This window comes from Schistocerca cancellata, chromosome 5 (genome assembly GCF_023864275.1).
Source record: "Schistocerca cancellata isolate TAMUIC-IGC-003103 chromosome 5, iqSchCanc2.1, whole genome shotgun sequence".
Taxonomy (NCBI): Eukaryota; Metazoa; Arthropoda; class Insecta; order Orthoptera; family Acrididae; genus Schistocerca; species Schistocerca cancellata.
The window spans coordinates 551,565,437-551,579,859 of NC_064630.1; positions in this window are offsets into that span (position 1 = coordinate 551,565,437).

Below are 14,423 nucleotides of genomic sequence, written 5' to 3' on the forward strand. Positions count from 1 at the left end.
TCGAACTCTGAAAAGGCGGAGATGATACTCATCTATGGCGAGTGTCGACGAAATGCAGCTGAAGCCTGCAGGGTGTATGCAGAACGGTACCCGGACAGAGAGCATCCAACGTGCCGCACATTGCAAAACATCTAACGCCAACTTCATGCAACAGGTATGGTCGTGGCACGCAAACGGGTCCGTAATAGGCCCGTCACAGGAGAAGCGGGTGGAGTTGGTGTGTTAGCTGCTGTTGCCATGAACCCACACATGAATACACGGGACATTGCGAGAGCCGGTGGACTGAGTCAAAGTAGTGTCATGCGCATACTGCATCGTCACCGCTTTCACCAGTTTCATGTGTCACTACATCAGCAATTACATGGTGATGACTTTAATCATCGAGTGCAATTCGGTCAGTGGGCATTAACAGAGAATGCGTTGCAGTTCTACCTGTTTACCGATGAAGCGGGTTTCACAAACCACGGGGCAGTGAATCTACGGAACATGCATTACTGGTCCGTGGACAATCCTCGCTGGCTCAGACAGGTAGAGCGACAGCGACCGTGGAGTGTAAATGTATGGTGCGGAATCATTGGCGACCACCTCACTGGTCCTCACTGGTCCTCAGTTCATTGCAGGGGCCCAAACAGCTGCAACATACATCGCGTTTCTACAGAATGATCTGCCAACGTTGCTCGAAAATGTCCCACTGGAACCGCGTCGACGTATATGGTATCAGCATGATGGTGCACCTGCACATTCCGCAATTAACACTAGACTGACCCTTGACAGGATGTTCGGCGGGCGTTTCATAGGACGTGGAGGATGCATAAATTGGCCAGCCCGTTCTCCTGATCTTACACCTCTGGACTTTTTTCTGTGGGGTACGTTAAAGGAGAATGTGTACCGTGATGTGCCTACAACCCCAGAGGATATGAAACAACGTATTGTGGCAGCCTGCGGCGACATTACACCAGATGTACTGCGGCGTGTACGACATTCATTACGCCAGAGATTGCAATTGTGTGCAGCAAATGATGGCCACCACATTGGACATCTATTGGCCTGACATGTCGGGACACACTCTATTCCACTCCGTAATTGAAAACGGAAACCACGTGTGTACGTGTACCTCACCCCTCATGGTAATGTACATGTCTCGTCAGTGAAAAAGACCACTAAATAGGTGTTAGCATGTGGACGTAATGTGCTGTTCCAGTCTCTTCTGTACCTAAGGTCCATCACCGTTCCCTTTGGATCCCTACGTAATTCGGTGCTCTCCGATACACACGATCGAACAGCGGAGGAGTGGTACTCAAGCGTCAACTTTAGGCTACAATATCTCCGGATGTAATTAACATTTTACAATGCAACAAACGGCACTGATTACATATTTATTTATATGTTCAGATGAGCTAACAAAACTAACGGGGTTCCATTTAAAAAAAAACGTAGGTTTGTGTTAAAAAACATACTTCCGTGCATTTTTTTATGGTTTGTATTAACCAATTACACTAGCCCCTCTCCTCACGTTCAGTCTGTGGAATCGATTCGTCAGTATTTGATGTGGTTTACGAAATATATCCAGCGGTAATGTTAGGTGACTCACCCTGTATATACATATATCAACTACATCGAGTATCTAGTCTTGGTGCGGTCTGTAACTGCTCGCTTGACGTCACATTTGGACTCATGCTAATTTGAGAGTATGGCGTGAACCGGCAACAACTGCCTGATACAGGACCGACCTCCTCCGCCCTCGGTCAAACATAGAATTGTGTTCTATCAAAACTATGGTTCGATGGTTTTGCTACAGTACGTAAGTGGCGTACTAAATGATAGAACTACCGGTAGTATTGATAGGGAAGGAAACTTGAATGAACGTGTAAGAGATTAAATGGCAGCCTACGATTTCGCTTACTTTTTTATTGTTTGGTTGTTTGTTTGCATATAATTAGAGCCGCACAACATTGAGTATTAGTCCATTGCGTATTAGTCCATTGCGTATTTCATATTATTACAAAATATAAATAGCATTTTATAAGTGATAAAAGTTGGTTGATGGCTTAACTTTTGCCCTTTTATGTAACCAAAGCAGTTACCTTTGATTTAAGTCCCGTTTACATACATAAACATTAAAAAGACATATAATTAATGTTATTTAGTACACAATAGAACTTTGATCATCGTGATCAAAGGCAGGAATTTCCTGCTGTTATTGACAAGCCGGCCGCGGGGGCCGAGCGGTGCTAGGCGCTTCAGTCCGGAACTGCGCGACTGCTACGGTCGCAGGTTTGAATCCTGCCTCGGGCATGGATGTGTGTGATGTCCTTAGGTTAGTTACGTTTAAGTAGTTCTAAGTTCTAGGGGACTGATGACCTCAGACGTTAAGTCGCATAGTGCTCAGAGCCATTTGTTATTGACAAATCCAAAACTTGTTTTTAAATGACAGCAAAAAAAAGTTAAAAGTGTTCAGAATGCAACCATATTTGCTACGCAAATGTAAAATCACTTGTTCCTCACCATTACGGTCTATTATGCAAAAGGTACATGGCACGTGTAACTAACTAACTAACCGTAACTTGGTCGAAATACTGAAGCGATGTCTCATAGATTTTAATTTTCTGTTTTTTTTTTTTCATTTTACACTTTTGTTTTTGAGGAAATTGTGTTTTTCAGCGCTATATGAAAAATCTGTATTGTTTTCTTTATTTTTATTACAATATCCTTTTATTTCGCGTTACAAATCAACAGTTTTAGAATAAAATCTGAATTAAACATCGATTATTTCAATTTTGGTATACATACTGTTTACCTTTTATATAACAGACAGAAGGATAACTACGCAGAACAAAAACGTTCCGTAGGTTACGCCGCCCTTTATATATTCTCACTCAGTTTCCAAACGGTTCACTGCTTCCAGTTTCTAGGAGACTGTAGTAAGACACTGATAACATATGTAAAAACGAGATCGTTGTGTGTTAATGCCCGATGGTTATGCAGCACACCTAATGTACAAGTAACGTTGGTGCCACCTTAACTGACCAGTGCTACTAGGAACACTACTTAGGCTACGCTTGCTTACGATATTATAGAGTAGCGTGAAAGTTAAATCAACGGCCCACTGTTTGTGCTTTTTTTTATGTTTGTGGTAAGTGAAGCTTAGAATTCAAATACCTCTTTCCCAAAGTAGTTCGATGTAACTGTCTAAAATTCTCTTGGAAACCAACCTCTAAGTTTTTTTAGTGTCTTTAATACCCTGAATCAGGGTAGATTTTTCAGTGGCTCGCATTACTTTCGAATAGAATGCATGCCTACGACAGGGACGGTCCGGGTAAGATTCCTGGCAGTGGTAAATTTTTAAACAAAGGTACGAGCATTTCCATGAAGCTTAAAACTCACAAAAATGAAAGTGTTACATTTGTGATGTTATTTTAATGTAAACAATCTTTTATAAAAGCTCGACAATTTAGAATTTATACACTGACAGGAAAGTAATCACGTCACCAAGAAGGAGTTGTGTGACAGAAACGAAAGTTGGTAGGCGTGTTTCTACAGCTGAAAGGTGATGTCTGTAGAGATCTCGCACCAGTCGCGTAAGAGGGGTGCTAGTAGCGCCACTATGAGGATAAAAATCAGGTTTTCTATAAATACACGCTGTAACGATAGTGAGCGTTAGTTACCTTTGAGACTGGACGTGGTCAGTTGATGTTAGTCAAGAATGCTTTTGCGGTGACAAAGTCGCCATTATCAACACCTCATTGAGTTTGAGCGAGGTCGTGTAATAGGGTTATGAGATGGTAGGTGTTCCTTCTGCGATATTGCAGAAAGACTTGGCAGCAATGTAGTCGCTGTACATGACTGCCGGCAGCGGTGGACACGAGAATATGCGGTCGCAAGAAGACCGGACCGTGGACGGCCACTTGGCACGAACGGGAGGGAAGACCATCGTGTTCCGCATTGGCTCTGGCTCATCGTACTGCACCTGCAGCAGCAATTTGTGCAGCAGTTGGCTCCACACTGACACAATGAACTGTTACAAATCGGGTACTTGAAGGACAGCTCGCCCTGTACCGTTCATTCGACCAACCCCAGACCACAACCATTTGGGACTACAGTGGAGTTAAGCGAGAGCTGATTAGAGGGCAGGATGGAGATCTATTGTGTTTTCTGTTCAAAGCTAGTTCTGCCTCGATGCCAGTGATGGTCATGTATTAGTTTGAATGACGCCAAATGAGGGTCTACAGCCAACCAGTCTGTGTGCTAGACACACTGGACCTACACCAGGAGTTGCTCTCTTGCCTCTGATTTCGTATGACACCAGGAACATACGCCCTGGCAGCAAAACTGTACGTCATCTGGCGATTCGGCCTGTTGCTCTGCCATCCATGAACAGTATTCTAGGGGGTGTTTTTCAACAGGATAATGCTCGTTGACATACTGAAGTTGTAACCGAACATGCTCTACAGAGCGTCGACGCGTTGACTTGGCCTGTTCGATCATCAGATCTGTCTCCAATCAAGCGCATATGCGACATCATAGGACGACAACTGCGTCATTCACGAACAGCATTAGCCGTCCCTGCATTGACCGACCAAATGCAACAGGCATGCAACTCCATTCCACAAATTAAATTTCTGCACCTGTCAATATAATGTGCGCACGTCTCCATTCAACATTCTGACGGTTACACTGGTTATTAATGTACTAGTCATTTGATATTTTCAATAGCTCATCTGGCTTATCTCACCCTTACATGAACCTTTGGTCTTGTAGTGTTAATCACATAAATATGTTACCTACAGAAAGATATTCGCTAAATTTCATTACACTAAATTAATTTTTGGTGCTGCACTTTTTTCTGTCAGTGTATTTGCAATCAAAAGGAATTTTTTCGTGTGACATGTAATTGGAAATAAGAAGACACGCGTTTTTCTTAAAAATAACAATTAGATAACCATTAGTTAGCGTATATTCGATGAATGTTGTGTTAAAATGTCACAGATATGCAGACTGAATGAAGCCAAGAAATAAAATTGATGTCTGAAACGAGACTCGGAGCAGCGATTATGTCTCGAGCCCTACCAATTTTGCTCTATCTTTGTGTATTTTACTCTTCACGGAAATGCTGGTAGATTATGTTCGTCCGTTTAAAAATTTTCTTCAGCCTAGAATCGTGCCCAGGGCCCCCACGTAGGAGGCGAGTATTATGTCACAGCGTCGCGCTACCTGTCGAAAAATCATTTTAAATATAGGGTGTTAAAAACGCCTCCAAAAACTTCAAAGTCGATTTTCCCGAGAGTTTTTGAGAAATACATTGAATAGAAAATAACAATTAAATGCTTTGACTACTGATACTTGAATGCTGAACTTCACGTACAATAAACATAAAATATTACCAAAAATCCGATTGCCGTGTTGTCCTTTCGTGAGTCGTGCAGGCATGCTCTGTCTACATCCAAGTTAACGTCTGCATCTACACGTATACTACACAAGCCACCGTACGGTGCATGACCTAGGGTATTCTCTACCAATAATAGATATTTCTTTCCTGTTCCTCTCGAAAACAGAGCGAGGGAAAAAATGGTTCAAATGGCTCTGAGGACTATGGGACTCAACATCTTAGGTCATAAGTCCCCTAGAACTTAGAACTACTTAAACCTAACTAACCTAAGGACATCACACACACCCATGCCCGAGGCAGGATTCGAACCTGCGACCGTAGCAGTCCTGCGGTTCCGGACTGCAGCGCCAGAACCGCTAGACCAGCGCGGCCGGCGAGCGAGGGAAAAGCGACTGTCTACAGGTCTCCGTATGAGCACTAATTTCTCTCATCCTCGTGGTTCTTACGCGAAATCTACGCTGGCAGCAGTAGAATCGATCGATTGTCGGTCTCAAATATCGCTTCTCTAAATGTCCGCAATAGTGGCTCGCGAAAAGAGCGTCGTTTTCGCTTCAGGGACTCCTATTTTGAGTTCACGAAGCATTTTCCTTATACTTGCGTGCTTATAAAACCTACCGCTAACAAATCTAGCAGCACGCCTCTCAATTGCTTGGATATCTTCCTTTAATCCGACGTGTTGGGGATCCCAAACACTCAAGCAGTACTCAAGAATGCGCCACACTAGTGTTCTACACGCCGTCTACTGTATAGATATGCTACACTTTATTAAAATTCTCCCAATAAAATGAAGTCGAGTATTCCAATATGGTATTTTGGAATCCTGAAAAAAAAAGCACCTGCCAATCAGACGAAAACGCATTACATTATTTACTGACGCCTCCCGTACCTTCTGCCGTGAACTGTACGGTGGCTTTAGGTGTGCATGTGCAAGTGATTAGATTTTTACGTCGATCAACTTAGCTAAACCAAGAGAATATGGATGTGAAACATGGATGATAAACTGTTTAGATTAAAAGAGAATAGAAGCTTTCGAAATGTGACGCCACAGAAGAATCTGTAGATTAGATGGGTCGATCACATACCTAATGAGGAAGTACCGAATAGAATTGTGGAGGCAAGAAATTTGTGGCACAACTTGACCAAATGAAGGGAACTCTCACGGGATTCGTCACCTTAGTGGGCGTGAGTAATGAGTGGTTGGGCAAATATCTGTTAGGAACATTACGTATGTAGATTGTGGACAGCTGGGAATGTGCGTCTCACAAGGGGCGTGCAACGGATAAGTCCCTCCAGTCGAGTTATTCATCTGTGTCCTCGGTGGCTCAGATGGAGCCGGCACGGCAGCTCAGCGTGTTCCGTCAGAGGGCTGCGTGCTCTCTGTAATAAAAAAAACTGAGTCAAGGAATCAACGATCAACTTGAACGGGTGTCTTGTGACGTCCGCCCAGACCAAGCACAACGAACTATATCGAGGAAAAAAAAAAGATGGATGGAGCGTCTGCCATGTAAGCAGGAGATCCCGGGTTCGAGTCCTGGTCGGGGCACACATTTTCAGCTGTCCTCATCCAGGTATATCAACAGCACCTGTCGGCAGCCGACGGTTTCAATTGTTAGTAGGCTGTATCTAAGTGGGCTGTTTAGGTTTTTATGTTGGTAACGTCACGTAGCGCTCTGTATGAAAATCACTGACTGTGCTGTGTGCAGTCTGTGGCTGGTTTGCGTTGTTGGAATTTGCTATTATAGTGTTGGGCAGTTGGCTGTTAACAGCGCGTAGCGTTGCGCAGTTGGAGGTGAGCCGCCAGCAGTGGTGGATGTGGGGAGAGAGATGGCGGAGTTTTGAGAGCGGATTATCTGGACGTGAGTCCATCAGAGAGAGTAAGTTTGTAAGACTGGATATATATAATGACTTTTGAACACTATTAAGGTAAATACATTCTTTGTTCTCTATCAAAATCTCTCATTTGCTATAACTATGCCTATCAGTAGTTAGTGCCTTCAGTAGTTTGAATCTTTTATTTAGCTGGCAATATTGGCGCTCGCTGTATTGCAGTAGTTTGAGTAACGAAGATTTTTGTGAGGTATAGGTTATTGTTAGTCAGGGCCATTCTTTTGTAGGGATTATTGAAAGTCAGATTGCGTTGCGCTAAAAAAGTATTGTGTGTGAGTTTAGTGATGGTCAGAATAAGTAAAGAGAGATATGTCCGAGTACGTTCAGTTTTGTTCAACTGTTTGAAAATCAAATAACGTAAGGGGTTTATCAGCACAGTAATTCATTAATTTTTCTAAGGGGACGTTTCACAATTAATTATCATTTATTTTAAATGAAGTGACGGGTTGGAAGGACACATTATTAGACATCAAGCGATCACCAATTTAGTATTGAAGGCAAGTGTGGGAGGTAAATATCGTACAGGGAGGGCAAGGGATGAAACAGTAAGCATATTCAGAAAGATGTAGGTTGCAATTGTTATTCAGAGATGAAGAGGTTCGCACAGGGTAGAGTAGAATGGAGAGCTCAATCAAAAAAGTCTTCGGTCTGAAGACCACAACAATGTTGGCATGAACTTATGAACTTTGGTGCCATTTAAGTTAGATGTTACCGACTGAGGGTGCGCAGTTGTTAGCAGTCTGGACTCGAATTTGGAAGGACGACTGTTGAAATCCCTGTCCGGCCATTCAGATTTAGGTTTTACGTGTTTTTCCTAAATTGCTCCAGGCAAACCCTGTATAGTTCGTCTGAAAGGATACGGCCGATTTCCTTCTTCACCTTTTCCGTAATCCGAGCTTGTGCTAAGTTTCTACTGACCGCGCTGTTAAAAAAAATGGTTCAAATGGCTCTGAGCACTATGGGACTTAACATCTGAGGTCATCATTCCCCTGGAACTTAGATCTACTTAAACCTAGCTAACCTAAGGACATCACACACATCCATGCCCAAGGCAGGATTCGAACCTGCGACTGTAGCAGTCGCGCGGTTCCGGACTGAAGCACCTAGAACTGCTCGGTCACAGCGGACGGCTGACCGCGCTATCCACGAGACGTTTAACTCTAACCTTACTTCCTTCCTTCTCTAAATTACATCTTTCTGTACGCCATAATACGTTCTCAGTGCACTTGAAACTATCGGTTTGTTTCCCCACACTGCAAAAAGAAACAAATTACTTGTATAATGACGATCAAATGTCTCTTTCGTCGACTATAGGGTGGGTTGGTGATAATGTTCCACTGGAACTGTTGCAGGAGAGCAACGATTTGCCGAGCGATGTGTGGGCGAACGTTGTCATGGAGAATGTGTACGCCCTTGCTCAACATTCCTCTTCTCCGGTTCTGAACCGCCCGTTCGAGTTTTTTCAGTCTCCCAGTACCTGTCAGCATTAACTGTGGTCGCAGTGGGCATAAAGTCGACCAACAATACCCCTTTCCGATCCCAAAAAACGGTTGTCATGAATTTGCCAGCAGACTGTGTTTGAATTTCCGCGGCTTTGGCGAAGAAGGATGCCGCCACTGGCCTGATTGTTGCTTGGCCTCAGGCGTAAAGTGGTATGCCCAGATTTCGTCAACCGTGACAATTGAGTCCAGAAAGTTGTCCTGTTCGGCTGCAAGGCGGTGAAGAAATGCGCGGGAAGCATCAACTCGTTGCAGCTTGTGGTCCTCAGTCAGCATGCGTGGCACTCATCTTGCGCACACTTTCCGGTAGTTCAATGTTTCCGTTAAAATTCTGTGAGCGGTGCTTCGGGAAACCTCAGGAACCAACGTGCAGAGATCATCCAAGGTGATCCGCAGATCTTCAGACATGCTTTGATCAACCTCAAACACTGTCTCCTCAGGAACTGTCGGTCTCCCGCTCCTTTGTTCGTCGTGAATTTCGGCACAACCAGCTACAAACTCTCTCCATCACATACGAACATTTTTGACATCCATGCACGGCTCACCAAACACGTCCGTCAATTGGCGGTGGATTTCAATCGGCACAGTGCCCTTTGCGTTCAAAAACCGAATAAATGCGCGCAATTCGTACTTGGCGGTAATATCAAACGGGAGCTCCATTCAACGGCTGCCAAGTGCGGCGTGCGCATGTTTACACACAGCGCGTGAAACACTCTTCATAACAGTGTGACCAACTGCCACACAAACAGAGTTCTGTACTTATAAAAAAATAGGAGACATTACGTTTGGGATTACCCTCGTATTACGTGTCAGATACGCCAGCAACTAGATAAAGACGAAAATAGGAAGAGATTATTTTCTTATCATGCCATACTTCTCTGAGATAAGAGCCCACATTGTCAATATAATGAAATCTCTCTTATTACAGAAGAAGCTAGGCTGTCGGAGGTAGCCGTGACAATGCGGATAAGAGAACATCAAGCGAGGGGTGTGGTATGTTTTCGTACTCAGCAAAAAGCTAGAAAGTCGATAGTGACTAGTAGTAACCAAGTTCAAGTTACAAAAGTGTACAGAAACCTCGATTTGCAGGGAAGGCGGTTGCTGGCCACTGACGCTTTCATATTGCTGGTTGGATCTTGACTTATTCTCGCCTTTGTGTAAATAACGCTTTTCCTCTCACATGAAATTTTAATCACTTCAGTTATTCATGACATATTTGTTTTTCTGACGGAGTTCCTAGACAATATGTAGGAAAGTTAATTTCAAATGTTGACACAAATTTAAACGGAATATATTAAATTTCATAATAACATCTCTTTCTATATATATCTCTTCCCATACCACCTCCATTGACTTACACATAAAACAATGGAATCTGTTCTTATTAACAAGCCTAACTGTTTTAAGCTGTAAGATGCTACACTTTTTATTTCCATTAATTATGCGTCTTGGTCAGGTAGTCCATTAACAATATGGTACCCACTCCAGGTATAAGAAGTTACTCTCACTCTGCCAATGGCCCTGTCACAGAGGAGAGCGGAAGGAGGTTCAGGGCACTCTCTTGCCCTTGGGGTGGGAAACTGCCGCAAAAAGGCAATGATCACGCCGTGACGATGAAGAAAGTAATGGAAATAGCTGTGTAAAAGGCATGAAGATCTCCTAATTGACAAAATATTTTGGATTATTTCCTCCACTCGGACCTTGGTACGGATCTGCCAAGGGAGCGGCGACTATGAGAAAAAGATGGAATAACCAACAAACGGTTAACTTTCTATGAATCACAACATGAAATGTCAGAGGTTTCAACGTTGTAGGAAAACTAGACACAAATCTAGAGACAGTGGGGGTAAGTCAAGTGAAATGGAAAGAAAATAATGATTTCTTATCAGATGAATATCGGATGATACCAACAGTAGCAGAAAACGGTAGAGTTCGTTATGAATTGAAGGTAAATCAGAGAGTGAGCTACTGTGAACAGTTCAGTGATAGTGTTGTTCTCATCAGATTCGACGGCAAACCAATGCCGACAACGATAGTTCAGACATACATTTCGACTTCGCAAGCATAAGATGAAGAGATACAGAAAGTATATGAGGATACTGAATTGGTGCTTCAATAGGCAAAGGAAGACGAAAATATAATTATGGGGGACTGGAATCGGTCGTAGGAGAAAAGGTAGAAGAAATGGTTATCGGAGAATATGGGCTTGGAAGTAGGAGTAAGAGAGCAGGAAGACTGAATTCTGTAATAAATTTCTGGTGCTAATAGCGAATACTCTGTTCATGAATCACAAGACGAGGTGGTATACTTGAAAAAGTCTGGGGACATGGTAAGATTCCAGATGGATTACGTCATGTACAGACAGAGATTCCGAAATCAGATACTAGACTGTAAGGCATACCCAAAAGCCAATATGAAGAGTAGACTGAAGTTTGAGAGAGCAGTGTCGAAGATACAGTGCGGAAGTAAGTGGAATACCGAAGTACTGGGGAATGATGAAGTGCGTTTGAAGTTCACGACGGATGTGGACACTGCGATAAGGAATATCACAGCAGACAGTACAGTTGAAGAGACATCAATAAACAGATCAATCACAGATGTTCGACAAACATAGAAACAAAGGTAACACCAAAGAATCCTTGCGTAAGAGAAGAAATGATTCAACTGATTGACGATAGGAGAAAGTACAGAAATGTTCAGGGAGTGACAGGAATACAGTAATATAAATCGAACAGGCATGATGAATAGAAAGTGCGAGGCAGACAAAGCCAAATGGCTGCATGAAAAAATGCTGAAATCGAGAAAGAAAGAAAGAAGTAGCAGAAATGAGAATAGGGAGAAACTTAACATCAAATTAGCGATCACAAAGTAGACGAAGTTAAGGAATTCTGGTACCTTGGAAGCAAAATATGCCGTGATGGACGAAACACGGAGGACATAAAAGGCAGACTAGCACATTCAATAAACATAGGCCTTAATTTGGGAAAGAAACTTCTGAGAATGTACATTTGGAGTACAGCACTGCATGGAAGTGAGACATGGACTGTGGGGAAAGCGGAACAGGAGAGAATCGAAGCATTTGAGATATGGTGCTACAGAGGAATGTTGAAAGACGAGGAATGAGGAGGTTCTCCGCAGGTTCGGCGAAGAAAGGAACACATGGAAAACAGTGACAAGAAGAAGCGACACATGATAGGACATGTGTTAAGGCATCGGGGAATAACCTCCATGATACTATAGTGTACTGTAGAGGGTAAAAACTGTAGAGAAGATTGGAATACATCCAACAAATAGTTGAGGACGTAGGGTGCAACTGCTGCTCTGAGATGAAGAAGTTGGCGCAGGAGAGGAGAGGAACTAGTGGCGCCGGCCGGGGTGGCCGAGCGGTTCTAGGCGCTACAGTCTGGAACCGCGGGACCGCTACGGTCGCAGGTTCGAATCCTGCCTCAGGCGTGGATGTGTGTGCTGTCCTTAGGTTAGTTAGGTTTAAGTAGTTCTAAGTTCTAGGGGACTGATGACACAGAAGTTAAGTCCCATAGTGCTCAGAGCCATTTGAACTAATAGCGGGCTGCATCAAACCAGTCAGAAGACTGATGAATAAAAGAACACATTAATTATCTCAGTCTGACGACTGTATATAAAACCGTTGTCAATCATGGTCCTGCTATATTGATGGCTGCGAACTGGAAAATTTCTCAATGAAACCTGATTGTAACAGCCAAACAGTTATTCTGCTTCATTTTTCCTGTGGTGTCACCGCCAGACACCACACTTGCTAGGTGGTAGCCTTTAAATCGGCCGCGGTCCGCTAGTATACGTCGGACCCGCGTGTCGCCACTATCAGTGATTGCAGACCGAGCGCCGCCACACGGCAGGTCTAGAGAGACTTCCTAGCACTCGTCCCAATTGTACAGCCGACTTTGCTAGCGATGGTTCGCTGACAATTTACGCTCTCATTTGCCGAGACGATAGTTAGCATAGCCTTCAGCTACGTCATTTGCTACGACCTAGCAAGGCGCCATTACCAGTTACTATTGATGCTGTAAAACATGTACCGTCAAGAGCGATGTTCACCAATTATGAATTAAAGTTAAGTATTCCAGCAGCTACGTACGTTATTGGCTATTATAATTACCTTGTCCGGTTCCAGACCTCACGCCAGCCTGCGTGAGCTTAAACGCGTGCCTTTCGGCTTCCTCCTAGTGGGTTGGCTGTCTTGCCAAACCACTACATTTCCTATCAGATTCTTTTAAGAAATCTGAACTGAAATCTCCTAAAACTACTGTCTCTTCTTGTCTGTCAGTTTTCTCAGTAATGCGTCTGTATTTCTCATAAGTGGCTGAAAATTTCCTAAAGTGGATTTCTAGACTGTTACAATTACAAGACACTAATTGTAAGTATACAATGTTCAACCAGAAAATTAGGACCACAGACCTACTACCAATATAAACCTGTCCAGGTGATAGTGTGCCACCTTGCGAGGACTGACTGCTAGTCATACACATGCATCGTGCACGTAGTACCAGCAAGCGTGCTGTCCGTGTGTAGAATGGGTAAGGTGCGCAGTCTGAATTTGGCCGAGAGCAGATTATGATGGCCCGATGGCTCGGCTCGAGCATTTCGGAAACTGCACAACATGTCGGGTGTTCGAGGAGTGCTATGGTGAATGTCTTCAACACGTCGAGAAACCAAGATAAAACCAGGTCCAAACGTCGTGAGGTTGAGCGGCCGTCGCTCATTACAGATGTCGGACGTCGTAGGTTGGGAAGACGGGTAAAATAGGACTGACAGGACACGGGGCGAACTGTGGCGGAATTAATATCTGGCTTTTATGCGGGGTAGAATACGTGTGTATGTGAGCACACAGTGCTCCGAACATTCCTTACGATGGGCCTCCGCAGTCGACGAAACATGCGCCATTGTTAACACCACGACATCGGCAACTCCGACTGAAATGGGAATATGACCATCGACAATGGAAGCTGGCGCAGTGGCAGATCGTTGCATGGTCTGATGAATACCTATACCTTCTTCATTATACCAATGGGAGGGCGTCTTCCATGGGAACATATCCTTGACACCCGCGCACTACAGGACGCAGACAAGGTGGCGGCGGCTCCGTTATATTCTGGGGAACATTCACGTGGGCATCCATTGGTCCAGTGGAGCTCGTGCAAGGCACCATGATGGCCAATGACTAAGGAGTATCGTACACTGGTTGCAAACCACTTAAACTCCTTCATGAGGTCATGTTTCCCTGCGGCAGTGGAATTTTTCTACAAGATGAATAACCATGTCTCAAGGTCAGGAGTGTGGTGGAATGGCTCAAGGAATGCGGTGGCGAGTTCCAATTGATGTGCCCGCCCCCCCAGCTCACCAATTGTGAACCCTATCGAACACATCTGGGGTGAGATTGAATGTGGCTTCAAGAGCTAATCGACCCACTCCCCGGATTTGCAGAATTAGGTGACTTCTGTGTGCAGATGGAGTGCGAACTCCCTCCTGCGATCTACCAAGGCCTCACTGCTTCCATGCCACGACGCGCCGCCGCGGTTATGCGTGCCAAAAATGGACGTATCGGCCATTAGGTACATGGCCATAAAGTTCTGGTTAGTCAGTGTAAATAGCTCACGGTCTGGTTGGTGTCCATA